We start from the raw sequence: 15,106 nt of genomic DNA, 5'->3' as shown, positions 1-15,106 counted from the left end.
GGTACCAGACATGGACACCCTGCCTCGGAATCTCTGCTAAAGACAGTGGATTTTTTTTGGAAAATGTCATAAATTGGACAAAAAGTCACAAAAACTTAATTTTTATAACAACATAGTTTTAAAGATGGTAACCTTTACTTTTGCCTATTAATAGATCGACCTAAAGTACATGTCAATTACCCTACCAAAAAAAGATTAAAGAACTCCTTACAAGCATTTTAAAATAAGTCCTATTGCTCCTTTTTATTAAAGCTGTAATATAGTAGTTGGGTATTATAAATTGTGTTGTTCATAGACTTTTTTTAACTTTTTAAAGTATCATTGATTTACAGTGTCGTGCCAATTTCTGCTGTATAGCAAAGTGACTCAGAGATAGATAGATAGGTAGATGGGTAGCTACTTTCTTTTTTATGTTATTTTCCTTCATGGTCTTTCCCAGGACATTGGATATAGTTTCCTGTGCTATACAGTAGGACATTATTGTGTATCCATTCTAAATGTATTAGTTTGCATCTACTAACCCCAAACTGCCAGTCCATCCTACTCCCTTGGCAACCACAGGTCTGTTCTCCATGTCTGTGAGTCAGTTTTTGTTTCCTAGATAGGTTCATTTGTGCTATGTTTTAGATTCCATATATGTGATATCATATGGCATTTGTCTTTCTCCTTCTGATTCACTTCACCTGGTATAATAATCTCTAGTTGCATCCGTATTGCTGCAAATGGCATTATTTTGTTCTTTTTGTGACTGAGTAGTATTCCATGGTATATATGTACTACATCCTCTTAATCCATTCATCTGTCAGTGGACATTTAGGTTGTTTCCATGTCTTGGCTATTGTGAATAGTGCTGCAATGAACATAGAGGTGCAGGTATCTTTTTGAGTTATAGTTTTATCCAGATATATACCCAGGAGTGGAATTGCTGGATCATGTGGTAGTTCTATTTTTAGTTTTCTGAGAAAGTCCATACTGTTTTCCATAATGATTGTACCAATTTATATTCCCACCAACAGTGTAGGAGGTTTCCCTTTTCTCTACGCCCTCTCCAACATTTGTTATTTGTAGACTTATTAATAATGGCCATTCTAACCAGAATGAGGTACCTCACTGTAGTTTTGATTTGCATTTCTGTAATAATTAGCGATGTGGAGCATCTTTTCATGTGCCTACTGGCCATCCATGTGTCTTCTTTGGAGAAATGTCTATTTTGGTCTTTTGCCCATTTTTCAGTTGGGTTGTTGGGTTTTTGTTGTTGTTGTTGAATTGTATGAGTTGTTAAAATTTTGCCGTTCTTATTTTATCTATTCCACTTTCTGTGTGAGGAATGTTTTTCGATTATTGCAAAAGTTTAACAAAAAAGTTTAATATGAAAATGTACACTGCTCGATTTTTTTTATGGTAGTGAAACAGGCCCTTTGGAGATGGGACATGTGGAAGCAATTGATTTTTCTTTGGTGAACACAACCTTTCTTTATACTCATTCCAAGGCTTATAACATGATGATACTATTTTCTTGTATTATTGCCATTTCAGTATTGTTCTCTCACCCAGTAGTTGCCATCTCTGCACAGTCATCTATTGCAAGGTTCATAAAAGGATCAAATCCCCCAAGATTCCTTGGACATGTCCACTACTTGATTTCAGTGATAATTTCTTGTCCACACATTTTTTTCACTTCAGCAGGGTGAGCCCTGTTCACTGCGTCCGCTCTACAAGCTCAAAGACCTTGAAACAGGCTTCATGACCTCCCTCACACTCCCATGGCAGGCCCTAGGAACATTTTAAAGTAAACTCAGGAATTCTCTTTTCATTGGTACATATTTCCCTAAGTGTCTTTAACAGATTTGGACCTTTTTTTTTTTTTAAACATACCACAATACTATTATAAACCTAGAAAAGTAATAGTAATTCCATTATACAGCCTAATCCCCAGTCCATAGTCAATTTCCCCCCAATTACCTAAAAAGAAAAAAAATTTTTTAAGAGTTGGTGATTTCAAATCAGGTTCCGAACAAAATCCACATATATGCTTTATTCGCTGTATCTTTAGATCTTTTTTGATTTGTCTTCCCCTCACCCCTACATCATCGTGCCATTTATTTGTAAAAGGAGGCAAGGTTATTCATCCTGTAGAATTTACGACATTTGGCTGGTTGCATTTTTACTGTATTGTTTAGTGTATTCCTGTATCCTAGTGTTAAACTAGAGGCTAGGTTTGATTTGGGTTTCAATTTTTTTGGCAAAATACTTATCTATTGGGGATGCAGTGTACTTCCTCTGCATTATACTAGGCAGCACATAATGTCTAGTTGGTCTCAATTTTAGTACTATAATGTACTAAACTTGATCAGCCTAATCTAGCTATTGTCAGCCTTAGCTAGTTAGCTAGCTGTCTTTTAACACATGATATATCATGTTCTGGGAGTTCTCTTGTCATGCAGTGGGTTAAGGATCCGGCATTGTCACTGCAGTGGCTTGGGTCGATATCTGGTCTGGGAACTTACACGTGCCACTGGAGTGGGGAAAAAAAAGAAAAGAAAAGAAAAAAGATATAAGATGTTCTACTCCCAGCAGTTTTTCCTCAGCTTAAAGTCTATCCTATCCTACAGAAGAGCTTCCATTGGCTAGTGCCTAACCTACGAGGTCCTGGATGGGATCTTTCCTTGCACTCCTTGGCAAAAAAGTTCCTACCAGGCCTCCTCTTAGTTCCCAATGTGGTACTTAGATTCCCTCGTGGCAACGTGGCCAAGTGGGGTGTGTGGGGGGGATGCAGGGGCTTCTTTGGACGATGACTTTGTAATTTCTGGATTACTTGGCTCTTTGACTTTTGCAAGACCACATTTTTTGAGCCTCTACTTTTGCCAGCACAGCTGTGGTCCCCCATTCTAGTTGCTAAGGGTAATTAGTGTACTCGAGTTCCAGGGGATGTTTTTCACTTTTTTTTGGTAAGGGTGTTGCCTGTACTGTTTTGTTTTGTTTTTCTACCTTAGTTACTCTCACTGTTTTTTGTTTTGTTTTGTTTTGTTTTTGTGAGGGGATTCTGGGAGCTCCTGAAACTGCTCTGCTACTATCACCACTCCCTTGCTTCTCCGCACTCTTGGCATTTTAAAGTTTAAATTGTCTGCTAGTTAACCTAAATTCATTTATTATAGCCTCCCTATTGAAAGATTTTATTTGTTTACTGCTAAAGTAATTGTGACATTTTTGCTATTCAAAGATTCTGAGATATAAGTGAGTGTAACTTTAAGTATGAGTATCCTCTGGACAACAGTTGGGCAGTCTCTTGTCTGACAACTTTAATCTCCTATTTACATTTTCAGCCATGAGCTGTAACATGTTGCTATACTTTATTATGAAATTTGGAAAAGCAAGAAGTGCTTTTGGACAAAGGGCAGCCAAGCAGGCCACCTGAAAGGCTCTGTGTTTACCCTGACACCTGATCTTAACAAGAATGATACTAAATTCAGATACGTGTCTGCAAACTTGCCTTGGATAGCATTTGCAGGGTATGTTTTATTTATTGGAAGTAGAAAGAAGATTAGCTGAACTCACTAAGTGAATGAGTCAGACAAGAATTTTGGAAGTTTAGGTCTGATCACAACCTTAAACATGCTGTAGTAAATGTAGTATGAGCTTTACTGTCCTAAAGTTTCTCATTGTCAGACTGAGCCCCTTCTCAGGTGTTTTGAGGTCCATGTTGAGATCAACTAAAGTAAATATTCTGGGTTTTTTTTTTTTTTTTTTTTTTGCCTTTTTTTTGCCTTTTCTAGGGCCGCTCCCGCGGCACATGGAGGTTCCCAGGCTAGGGGTCCAATCAGAGCTGTAGCCGCCAGCCTACACCAGAGCCACAGCAACACCAGGTTGGAGCCGAGTCTGTGACCTACACCACAGCTCATGGCAACTCCTGCTGAGTGAGGCCAGGGATCGAACCCACAACTTCATGGTTCCTAGTTGGATTCATTAACCACTGCGCCACTACGGGAACTCCTAAATAGTCTGTTAAAACTGTGCCTTTTGTGATATGCTCTGGGGTCAAGATTAAAACTGCCAAAATATGGGAGTTCCCGCTGTGGCACAATGGGCTAATAATCCGGCTTGTCTCTGTGACGTTACCAGTTCCATCCCCGGCCAGGTGCAGTGGGTTAAGGATCCACTATGGCTACAGCTGTGGCTTAGGTTGAAGCTGTAGCTCAGATTCAATCCCTGGCCTGGAAACTTCCATATGCTTTGGGGGAAGGGGCAACCCAAAAAGAAAAAAAGCTGCCAAAATACGCATATTACCCAGCGAAAGTTTTTGAATAAAGGGTACATACAGCTGGGCAAAACTAGGTTTATGCTAGTGAATGGAGAGTGAAATTGTATGTCCATGGTCATGGTGCAGCTATGACTGAATTGCTAGGGTCTTGAGGCAAACTTGGAGGTAATGAGGAGTGGTGAGAGCACAGCTGCCCTAAAGCCTGGCTAACAGGACTGGGTCCTTCCTCCACCCTTTTTCTTAGAGACCTTTGGCAAGTGATTCAGTTTTCACATCTGTGAAGTGGAGATAAAACCAGTCTCTAACTCATAAACTATTATGAGGATTAAATGAATGTAGGTAAAGTATTCAAAACTAGCACCTGGCTGTTTGGTAAGCACTGTCTAAGTGTTTTCTATTGTTACTATCTCTCTTTGGCAGTTGTTTTTTGAGTTATATTAGCACAGCTTATAGAGGGTAAATAATACCTTTCAGTTATAGCAGTGGGGTTCTTTCATGACCTCCATCGAATATCCGGAACATTAGTTACTCATTTGAATTAGAGCTGGTTGTGGCCAGGTAACTGACAAAAAAGAGAGAGCCTGTTGGTAGAGTAAGCTGATCCCCAAGTTGAAGTTAAATACAATAATTTTTGTGTTTGGTTTTGTTTTGTTTTTTGTCTTTTTGCCTTTTCTAGGGCCGCTCCCTCGGCATATGGAGGTTCCCAGGCTAGGGGTCTAATCGGAGCTGTAGCCACTAGCCTACGCCAGAGCCACAGCAACACCAGGTCAGAGCTGAGTCTGCAACCTACACCAGAGCTCATGGCAACGCCAGGTCCCCAACCCACTGAGCAAGGAAGACCAGGGATCGAACCCGCAACCTTATGGTTCCTAGTCGGATTCGTTAACCACTGCACCATGACAGGAACTCCATATGTTTGGTTTTTTTTAAAGTGATGAGCTGCAAAAAGAATGGGTTATTGGAGCCATAATTTTCTAAGTAAGAGCCTCATGTTAATGTAGCTTTCAGTACTGCTTGATTTTACCTCAGGACATACTTGATTTAATTAGGAAGGTTTTTTTTTGTCCTCACCCTCAGCATGTGGAAGTTGGGAGGGCCAGGAATGGAATCCCTGCCACTGCAGTAACCAGAGCCACAGCAGTGACAAAGCCAAATCCTTAACCCACTGAGGACAAGGGGACTCCAAATTAGGAAGATTTTAAATAACAATTTCAATATGCAGTTGTAGTTTTAGTGTATTATTTTCAGACATTTTTTGAGGGAAAAATTCACATGGTTACTGATTTTTCTCCCAGGTAATGTGAACATTAGAGTAAAAGATGTTATAATGTTGAAACAAATTAATTCAGACGAATTATGGAATGATATTTTTATAGAAACATTTTCCATAATTTAAATATTGCACTTTAATTTTTAGTCAGCTTTTCTATAAAATTTATAGTTCTTTAGACTTTTGTATAAAGTGAGATTCCTCTGCATCCCAGTGGGGTTTTGTTTGTTTCTTTCTTCTTTGACACAAAACTGTAGGAGCCATCAGCAAATCAAATTTTAATTCTTGGAGTTCTATGGTGGCGGAGTGGGTAAAGGATCTGGCATTGTCAGTGCTGTGGTGTGGATTCAAAACCCTGGCCCTCGGGGTTCCCGTTGTGGCTCAGTGGTTAATGAATCCGACTAGGAACCATGAGGTTTCGGTTCGATCTCTGGCCTCGCTCAGTGGGTTAAGGATCCCGCATTGCCGTGAGCTGTGGTGTGGGTCGCAGACTTGGCTTGGATCCCACGTTGCTGTGGCTCTGGCGTAGGCCAGCAGCTACAGCTCCGATGAGATCCCTAGCCTGAGAACCTCATATGCCACAGGAAGCAGCCCTAGAAAAGGCAAAACAAACAAACAAAAAATTTTAAATCTGTAAAAAAATAAATCTGTACCATTGTACTTGACTCAGTAAGAGTACTTACAGTCTGAATCCTAACGCAAAGCTATTAGGAGATAGCTTTTTCTACTCTTTAGAAAAGGGAAAATGTATAGGAATAATCTATCTCTGTATGTCTTTCATAGTTTTCATTGAAAAATCAGATGACCAACAAGAAGAATTAACCAAACCTAACTTAAGAAATATGGAATTTAAATTTATCAAAGTCCAGAACACCTTGTTTGGAGTTATTTCCAGTTTGAGAGCTAGCTTAGTGGACCATTTTTAGGATTAGGAAGTAATACATAGTAATCCTAGTTCTCTGCTGGAGTTCCTCCTTATTGACACATCACAACTGCAAGTCCCGGGAGGATACCATAAGACCCCGTAGATCTCTGATTTCAGCTACAATTTCTCTAAAATTAAGGTATTAGATGTCTTCGCTAATCCAAAAATCCAATGAAGATTTTTTAGTCACTAAACACAAATATTTAATTGTGTTTATTGTATGGCTAATTTTAACCAAACAATTTAGAATAAGATTACTCAGAAGGCTTTCTTCACTGTTTTTAACACATGCCCATGTTTTGTCAAAGTAAAAATTTAGTTCCCTATTTTAATGTTATTTTAAATTACAAAATGTTTACCCTCAACATTAAAACCAAAAAGAATATAATTTTTTGGAGTTCCCAGTGTGGTGAAATGAGATTGGCAGTGTCTCTGGAGCGCTAAGATGCAGTGGGTTAAAGATTGGGCATTGCCACGTCTGCGACATAGGTCACAACTGCACTAGGATCTAATTCCTGGCCTGGAAACTCGATATGCCAAGGGGTGGCCAAAAGAGAAAATGTTTTGGAATAAAAAATTTAATTTTGATTTTGAAAGATACCTGGCACTATCTATCGTGTGTGGTATTGGGAAGGTTGAGTCTAGTTAACTTCCAAAAGCAGCTTTTCTTTTCTTTTCTTTTCTTTTTTTTTTTTTTTTTTTTGTCTCTTTGCCTTTTCCAGGGCTGCACCTGTGGCATATGGAGGTTCCCAGGCCAGTGGTTGAATCGGAGCTGTAGCCACTGGCCTACGCCACAGCAACTCGGGATCAAAGCAGCGTCTGCAACCTACACCACAGCTCCCGGCAAAGCCAGATCCTTAACCCGCTGAGCAAGACCAGGGATCAAACCCGAAGCCTCATGGTTCCTAGTCCAATTCGTTAACCACTGAGCCACAACAGGAACTCCAAAAGCAGCTTTTCTAAGAAGTGTAGAAGGTAGGAAAACAACAGGCTTTATGGAACATTCCTGTGTGGTTTGGGATTAACTGTCTGGCGTTGCCACAGCTATGGTGCAGGTTGCAAGTTCGGTGCAGGTTCAGTCCCTGGCCTGGGAACTTCCACATACCGTGGGTGCTGCCAACAACAGACAAACAAACAAAACAGGCTCTATGAACTCCAGCACTTAACGTTTTCTATCTTTAAACTGCACCTCTCCCACCACTCCTAGTTGTGATAGTCATTACTGCTCTGGCAAATGACTGGCAGTCTATTCTCAATCTTTCCAACCCCTTCCCCAAACTACACACACACACACACACACACACACACACACACACACACACACGCCCCTAATGAATAAAACAAGTTACTTTCGAATAGAGGATGTAATAGTCTATTTATAGTACATAAATTCCTCATCCTTGGTTTTTGAAATGTGGCTTTTCTCCCTTGCTTCAATCATACTGCTATTAAGATCTTAAAAATTCTTCAGTTCACCCACCTCTCCCAATTTAGGATAGAAAGTCTGATACATGAACAACTCCAGGAATGCATATATCCTTTTCAGTAAAACTTGTAGATTATCTCTGCTTTTATTTATGTATGTGTTTTGAATTGATGTGAAGTGGTATCCTTTGGTTTTAATCTGCATTTTCCTAAAGATTAATAATGTTGATGTACAGATAACCATTATTTGGGTTTTATATATTAAACCAAAATGTGATGAGACTTTCTCATCAGTTTATCAAAATCATTTTATATCAAGATGTGGTCACATGAAGCTTTAGAAAATTTTCAGATATACTGCTAGAAAAGTGGTAGACCAGACTATTAATGTTTATTCTCAAAGTCATAATTTTTCTGCAGAATTGTTAGCTTCATTATTCCTACAAATCCTGAATTTTATTAAAAATTTTAATATTTTTAAATGTTTTAATTATTTTTAAACCATTTAAATAAAATAAGCAGCACACATGTGAATGTATTTAATGCCAAATTAATCAAATGTGGTCGAAGTATTTCTTGAGTGACCCAGGGATTTAACAGAAAGTAAAAAGTCTCAGCTGGAGACTTATTAAGGAGAGATTTAGAGAAAGAAAGAGAGATGGGGAGCACGGAGGAGAATGGATGGGAAGAAAGGCAGAGGGTGACAGGTTTCTTTAAGTCAAATTTCAATAGTCTTAGAACTGCAGTAAGAAGAAGGTGTTGGGAAGAATATGCAACCTTCACTGTGGAGGAGGGTAAGGAGGGAAAAGGGGGACTCTATTGAGTGCTTTACAGTTCCTTTATCTCTTTTAGTCCTCATAGAAATTCCATGAAGCAGCTGTCATTATTCCCAGTTGACAGGTGAGAAAACTGAATTATCCTGGAATTCCATTAAATTCTGAAGCAAAGAAACAAACTCAGAAAGGCAAATACTGTTATCACTTATATGGAGAATCTTAAAAAAAAAAAAAAAAAAGAACAGGCGTTGCCACTGTGGCAAAATGGAATCAGCAACATCTCTGCAGCACCAGGACAGAGGTTCAATCCCCAGCCCAGTACAATTTGTTAAAGGATCTGCCGTTTCAACAGCTGTGGCATAGATTGAAACTGTGACTTAGATCTGATCCCTGTCCTGGGAACTCCATATGCCATGGGGCAGCCACAAAAGAAAAAATAAAAAAGTAAAAAAATACAACAAATTATTGAATATATCAATAAAGAAACAAACTATCAGGTACAGAGAACTAGTCATGACCAGTGGGGAGAGGGAAGGGGGAGGGGCAATGTAGGGATAGAGGATTAAGGGGGACAAACTATGCTGTATAAAATAAGCTATAGGAGTTCCCGTCATGGCACAGTGATTAACGAATCCGACTAGGAACCATGAGGCTGCGGGTTCGATCCTTGCTCAGTGGGTTAAGGATCCGGCGTTGCCATGAGCTGTGGTGTAGGTTGCAGACGCCTCGGATCCTGCGAAGGCTGGCAGCTACAGCTCCAATTCGACCCCTAGCCTGGGAACCTCCATATGCCCTGGAAGTGGCCCAAGAAATGGCAAAAAGACAAAAAAAAATAAAAAAATAAAATAAGCTATAGGGGAGTTCCTGTTGTGGCTCAGCAGATTACGAACCTGACTACTGGGGTTCCTATCATGGCTCAGTGGTTAACGAACCCGACTAGTATCCATGAGGACATGGGTTCGATCCATGGCCTTGCTCAGTGGGTTAAGGATCTGGTGTTGCCCCAAGTTGTGGGGTAGGTCGCACATGTGGCTCACATCCTGAGTTGTTGTGACTGTGGCAAGGCCGGCAGCTGTAGCTCCAATTGGACCCCTAGCCTGGGAACTTCCATATGCCGTGGGTATGGCCCTAAAAAGACAGAAAAAAAAAAAAAAAAAAGAACCTGACTAATATCCATAAGGATGCAGGTTTGACCCTGGCCTCACTCAGTAGGTTAAGGATCCAGCATTGCCGAGAGCTGTGGTATAGGTTGCAGATGTAGCTCCGATTCAGCCTCTAGCCTGGGATTTTCTATATGCCGCAGGTGCAGCCCTAAAAAGAAAAAAATAATAAAATAAGCTACAGGGAGATACTGTACAATACAGGGTATACAGTCTTTTCCATTATAGTATTCTTTTCCATTATAGATTATTACAAGGTATTGAATATAGTTCTCCATGCTAGAAGTAGGTCCTCACTTTTTATTTTTTAATTGTCGTGCATGTCTTCCTCTTAAATGTCACTTATATATTCTAGATAGAAGTCCTTTATTAGGTATATGGTTTGCAAATAATTTCTCTCTTTTTTTATCTTCATTTTATGACCCACCCATGGCATGTGGAGTTCCTGGGCCAAGGATCAGATCCGAGCTGCAACTGTAGCCACATTGGATCCGTAACCCACTGTGCCAGGCTTGGGATCGAATCTGCCTACTGTTGCTGCAGAGACGCTGCCAATGACGTTTCACTACATTGGGAACTCCAGACTTTTCATTTTTGTAATGGCATCTTTTAAAGTACAAGTTTTTCAATCTGATAAAACCTAGTTCATCTTTTTTTTTTTTTTTTCTGTTATGGATTGTGCATTTGGTCTGAAATCTGTTTCTTCTGATAGTTTTACCTCTTACATTTAGATCTATGATCTATTTTGAGTTAATTTTTGTGTATGGTGTGACATAAAGGTCTAAATGCACTGTTGTAATTTCTTGGGGTGAAATTAAATATTCTAGTCGGCTACTGGTAAATCCTTTTGGCAAAAGAATCATTTATGTGCCTCTTGGAAATGTCATTGTATTCCATTATATGTACAACCTTGAGATAGACCTTCTGGGGCAGTGAGGGATACGGCTGCCACCTACACCAGCCAGATCAGCTAGATGAACCTGAGGATCTGTGGGGTGACGTGTCAAGCCAGATTCCCCATGTCCAGCACTCTGTGGATTAAGATCCATGGTCAAATGAAAGAAATTATAATAGCTCTGTTTCTGTTTATTCTGTTACCATAAGTACTCAGTATTATTTGATATGATTTGATATGCGGAAAGGCAGACTTCATGACCTCTTAGGTGTGTGCTTTAATGAGTCTTTAACACTTTGATGTATCAGAGTATGATCCCTGCCACAGACCTACTGAATCTGATTCTCTATTTTAATATGCTTCTCAAATGACTTATGTGCTCATTAAGTTTGATAACCATTGGTCTATAGTAGAGCAAACTACACCCTGCAGACCAAATTCAGTTGCTAACTATTATTTATTTTTTCTTTCTTGGCCACAGTCTGCAACAGCTTGACCTGGGATCTCAGTTCCCAGACCAGGAATTGAACCCCAGCTGCAGTGGTGAAAGTGCTGGGTTCCAACCATTAGGCCACCAGGGTACTCCTCAGTTGCTGACTATTTTTATAAATAAAGTTTTATTAGAACTCAGCTACACCCATTTCTTTCCATGTTATTTACACCACGTGTGGCCGTTTTCATCCAACAGTAGCAGAGTTACTGAGTAGTTGAGAAAGGGACCACATGGCCCTCAAAGCTTAAAATATTATCTGGCCCTTTTCAGAAGAAGTTTGCCAACCCCTGGAGTAGGGAAAAAGGAAAAGTTCCCAAATAATATGTGGTAGATGACTGGGAGTTCAAGATGTTAACTAGGTCAGAACAGAGTCTTGACAGACTGGCAGATGAAGCCATTTATAGAACTTAATACATTTAAACACATAGACACACCTCATCTATAAACTTAACATGCTTTTTAGCTAGAAGAAAATAGGAATGATTGAAGTATAATCTGTGAGAATGTTAATAAAATGAACATCAGGAGTTCCTGTCGTGGTGCAGTGGTTAACGAATCCGACTAGGAACCATGAGGTTGCGGGTTCAGTCCCTGCCCTTGCTCAGTGGGTTAAGGATCCGGCGTTGCCGTGAGCTGTGGTGTAGGTTGCAGACGCGGCTTGTATCCCGCGTTGCTGTGGCTCTGGCGTAGGCTGGCGGCTGCAGCTCCGATTGGACCCCTAGCCTGGGAACCTCCATATGCCGCGGGAGCGACCCAAAGAAATAGCAAAGACAAAAAAATAAAAATAAAAATAAAAAAATGAACATCATACCTAAACATCTATATTATACTGATAAAAATTAAGATATTTAAGCAATATAACCAAATATAACTAGATATACACACCAGCAAACAAGCCTTCTTCACTTTGATACAAATATTTATATGCCTCTCCTTTATGTTTTAATAAAATTTTTTTTAGAATAATTTTAGATTTATGGAAGAGGAGCAAAGAAAGCATAGAGAATTTCTGCATACCCTCACCCGTCTCCCCTAATGTTGTCACCTCACAACACCGTGGTACATTTGTCAAATCTAAACAAACAAACAAGAAACGTGGGTAGCATTGCTATCAATTACACTCAAACTACAATCCCCTATAGGATACCATATTGCATGTAGTCATCATTATCTCCTTGAGCTTCTCTGACCTCATGCTGTCCCTGTTTTTCACCTAAGTATTCCAACAAAGCAGACACACAAAATATCCTGGTACCCCAACTCCTGCCACAGATCCTTTAAATGAACCTGGCCCACTTACAAAGCACTGACTGGATCCTATAAAAAGATACTAAAGAGATATATTTTTTTCGTTTTTTCTTTTTAATGGGTGCACCTGAGGCATATGGAAGTTCCCAGGTTAGAAATTGAATTGGAGCTGTAGCTGCCGGCCTACATCATAGCCACAGTAACGTGGGATCCAAGCCTCGTCTGTGACCTACGCCACAGCTCACAGCAACGCCAGATCCCCAACCCACTGAGTGAGGCCAAGGATTGAACCTGCGTCATGGATGCTAGTCAGATTCATTTTCGTTGAGCCACTATGGGAACTCTGATTCTCCTTTTCATCTCAAGCATTTTAGTGTTTGGAATCTAGTCTAAGGTAAAATTAAAAATCCATATGCATCAAAATTTTTATAGCAACATCATTTACAGTAGTGAAAAATGAAACAAGCTCCAATACTACAAACTGAGAACCAAGTTAAAGGAACACCAACCTGATGTCTTTTAATCTTTAAAATAAATATATAGACTATGAAAACAATGGGAAAATGCACATTAAAATAATATTAAGTCATAAAATCAGAACACCGAATTTACACCCATATGGATTACAATTATGGAGAAGGAACATCTGAATAAAGATTAAAAAAAGAGATCAGGAGTTCCCATCATGGTGCAGCGGAAACGAATCCAACTAGGAACCATGAGGTTGCAGGTTTGATCCCTCACCTTGCTCAGTGGGTTAAGGATCTGGCATTGCCGTGAGCTGTGGTGTAGATCACAGATGCAGCCTGGATCTGGCATTGCTGTGGCTGTGGCCTAGGCCAGTGGCTACAGCTCCGATTAGACCCCTAGCCTGGGAACCTCCATATGCTGCAGGTGCAGCCCTAAAAAGACCAAAAAAAGAAAAAAAAGAGAGATCAGATAGGAGTTCCCTTGTGGCACAGCAGGTTAAGGTTCTGGTGTTTTCACTGCAGAAACTCAGGTTGCTGCTGTGGTGTGGGTTTGATCCCTGGCCCAGGAGCTTCCATATGCCACGGCATTGCCTTAAAAAAAAAAAAAAAATGTAATTTGCTCTGGATCACAAGGCTAATTAGGAGTAGAGCCAAACAGTCAAGCTCTAGTTCATGCTTTTGACTATTATACTTTTTTTTTTTTTTTTGGTGGAAATTTGCCTTTTAACTTGGGGGATTTTATTTCAATCACTTTCATGGAGCCAAAAAAAAAAGTTTTTTATTTTATATTACCTGAGTATGTGTGTGTGTGTGTGTTTTACAATGTTATGATTCTGGGTACGTAGAAAACATTTAGAGCTAGAAAGGATGTTCCCCATCATCAAATACTATTTTCATTTCTAGAAACTTTATACTCTACTGTTTTCATGTAGTGAACTGTTCGGTGTTTTCCAAATTAATTGTGTAGCGACATTAGAAAAGATAAAATTGAGTTGATCATTCACAAAGCTACCTGAAGCTGATGCTTATTAAGATTAAATGAACAGTTAATGACACCGAGTAAGGCAGAAGCAATGTGATAAATTAAAGACAGCATTATAGTATGAGTCAGGAGACCAGAATTCAGGACTTCACTCTACAACTCAGATTACTAGTTTTCCCATCTACAAAATGAAGGGAGTGCACATCAGAGATGACAGATACAAGGTGCATGTGTTGCCACGCCCTGCTTCCCAACCCACAACTGACATTACTCATCATTCAAGACATCATTTTGTTCTGGACCTGAAAACAGCTTCAGAATCCTTCCCAACACAGTGCTCAAAGCAGTTAGTACAGTTAATCACAGTTGGCACCCAAGTTGAAATCTATTTGTCATCTTTGATTTGACAGCCTATAAAGACTCTTCTCGTTCTAACTTCCAGAAATACAACATCAGAAATATGAAAACTGTGCCTAACTCAATATTTACTTCAATCTTTCCAGTCTCTCTTTTCTCTGAGTATTAAGTTTACATCATGTAGGGGGTTGGGACATTGATCTTTTCATATTCTACCAGTCTCCCTAGTCTGGGCTTTTAGGCATCCTAGCACTCTTTGTGTAGTGCCTTCACTGGTGAAGTTTCCTTTCTTTATTCTTCTTTAATTTTTCATGGACAGTCACACAGGTTCTTGGGTGTGGAATCTCCTAACTTCTTGGCAATCAAAACATCTTCCTCAGCCTGTGTGTGTTAAATGCAAAGACTTTATTAACAGAGGAATTTCATACCTGCTCCCTGACCACTCCCAGCACTTGTCCAAGCATATTCCTTCCTACAGCCCTACCTCAGTTCCATAATTATTTGGTCTCTTTCCTCCCAGAAAATTAGTAACCAGGGTAGGTCCTTAAGGCATTCATCTTCAGTTCTCAAACGTGTACCTGTCTGAGTCTCCACATTGTATATTTTGGTGTGGTATATTTTATAATAGAAATAGTTTACAGTTTTGCTTGTCTGCTTTATTACCACTGTGTAATCCTACAGTTGTAAATTGTGTGATTGTTGATGAGCATGCAAAAAAAGGATATATTCAAGTCTTTAGATGCCTTCAGCTACTATTTTCAAGACTCGTGTCCTAATGGGTATCAGTGCAGCATGTGCTTGTTTGTCATCCTTGCTCTTGAAGTCAGTGGGAAGGAATGCTGTGCTT

General features: G+C 39.7%; 1 protein-coding gene and 1 pseudogene across 10 annotated transcripts in view; one reads left to right on the top strand and one right to left on the bottom strand.

Moving 5' to 3' along the window:
• The window catches only part of AP4S1 (adaptor related protein complex 4 subunit sigma 1), a 52,325-nt gene that overhangs the window by 7,463 nt on the left and 29,756 nt on the right, over positions 1-15,106 (top strand). The gene's annotated exons all lie outside the window — the stretch shown is intronic.
• On the bottom strand, positions 1,481-2,091 carry LOC110261746 (small nuclear ribonucleoprotein G pseudogene; annotated as a pseudogene).

The sequence above is a fragment of the Sus scrofa genome, chromosome 7, assembly GCF_054392235.1.
Source record: "Sus scrofa isolate SSC_HxYL_T2T_F1_AM1 chromosome 7, Sscrofa_HxYL_maternal_Yorkshire_Landrace_v2.0, whole genome shotgun sequence".
Classification (NCBI taxonomy): domain Eukaryota; kingdom Metazoa; phylum Chordata; class Mammalia; order Artiodactyla; family Suidae; genus Sus; species Sus scrofa.
Note: the sequence above shows the minus strand (reverse complement) of the source record. Positions and strands in the feature narration are given on the sequence as shown.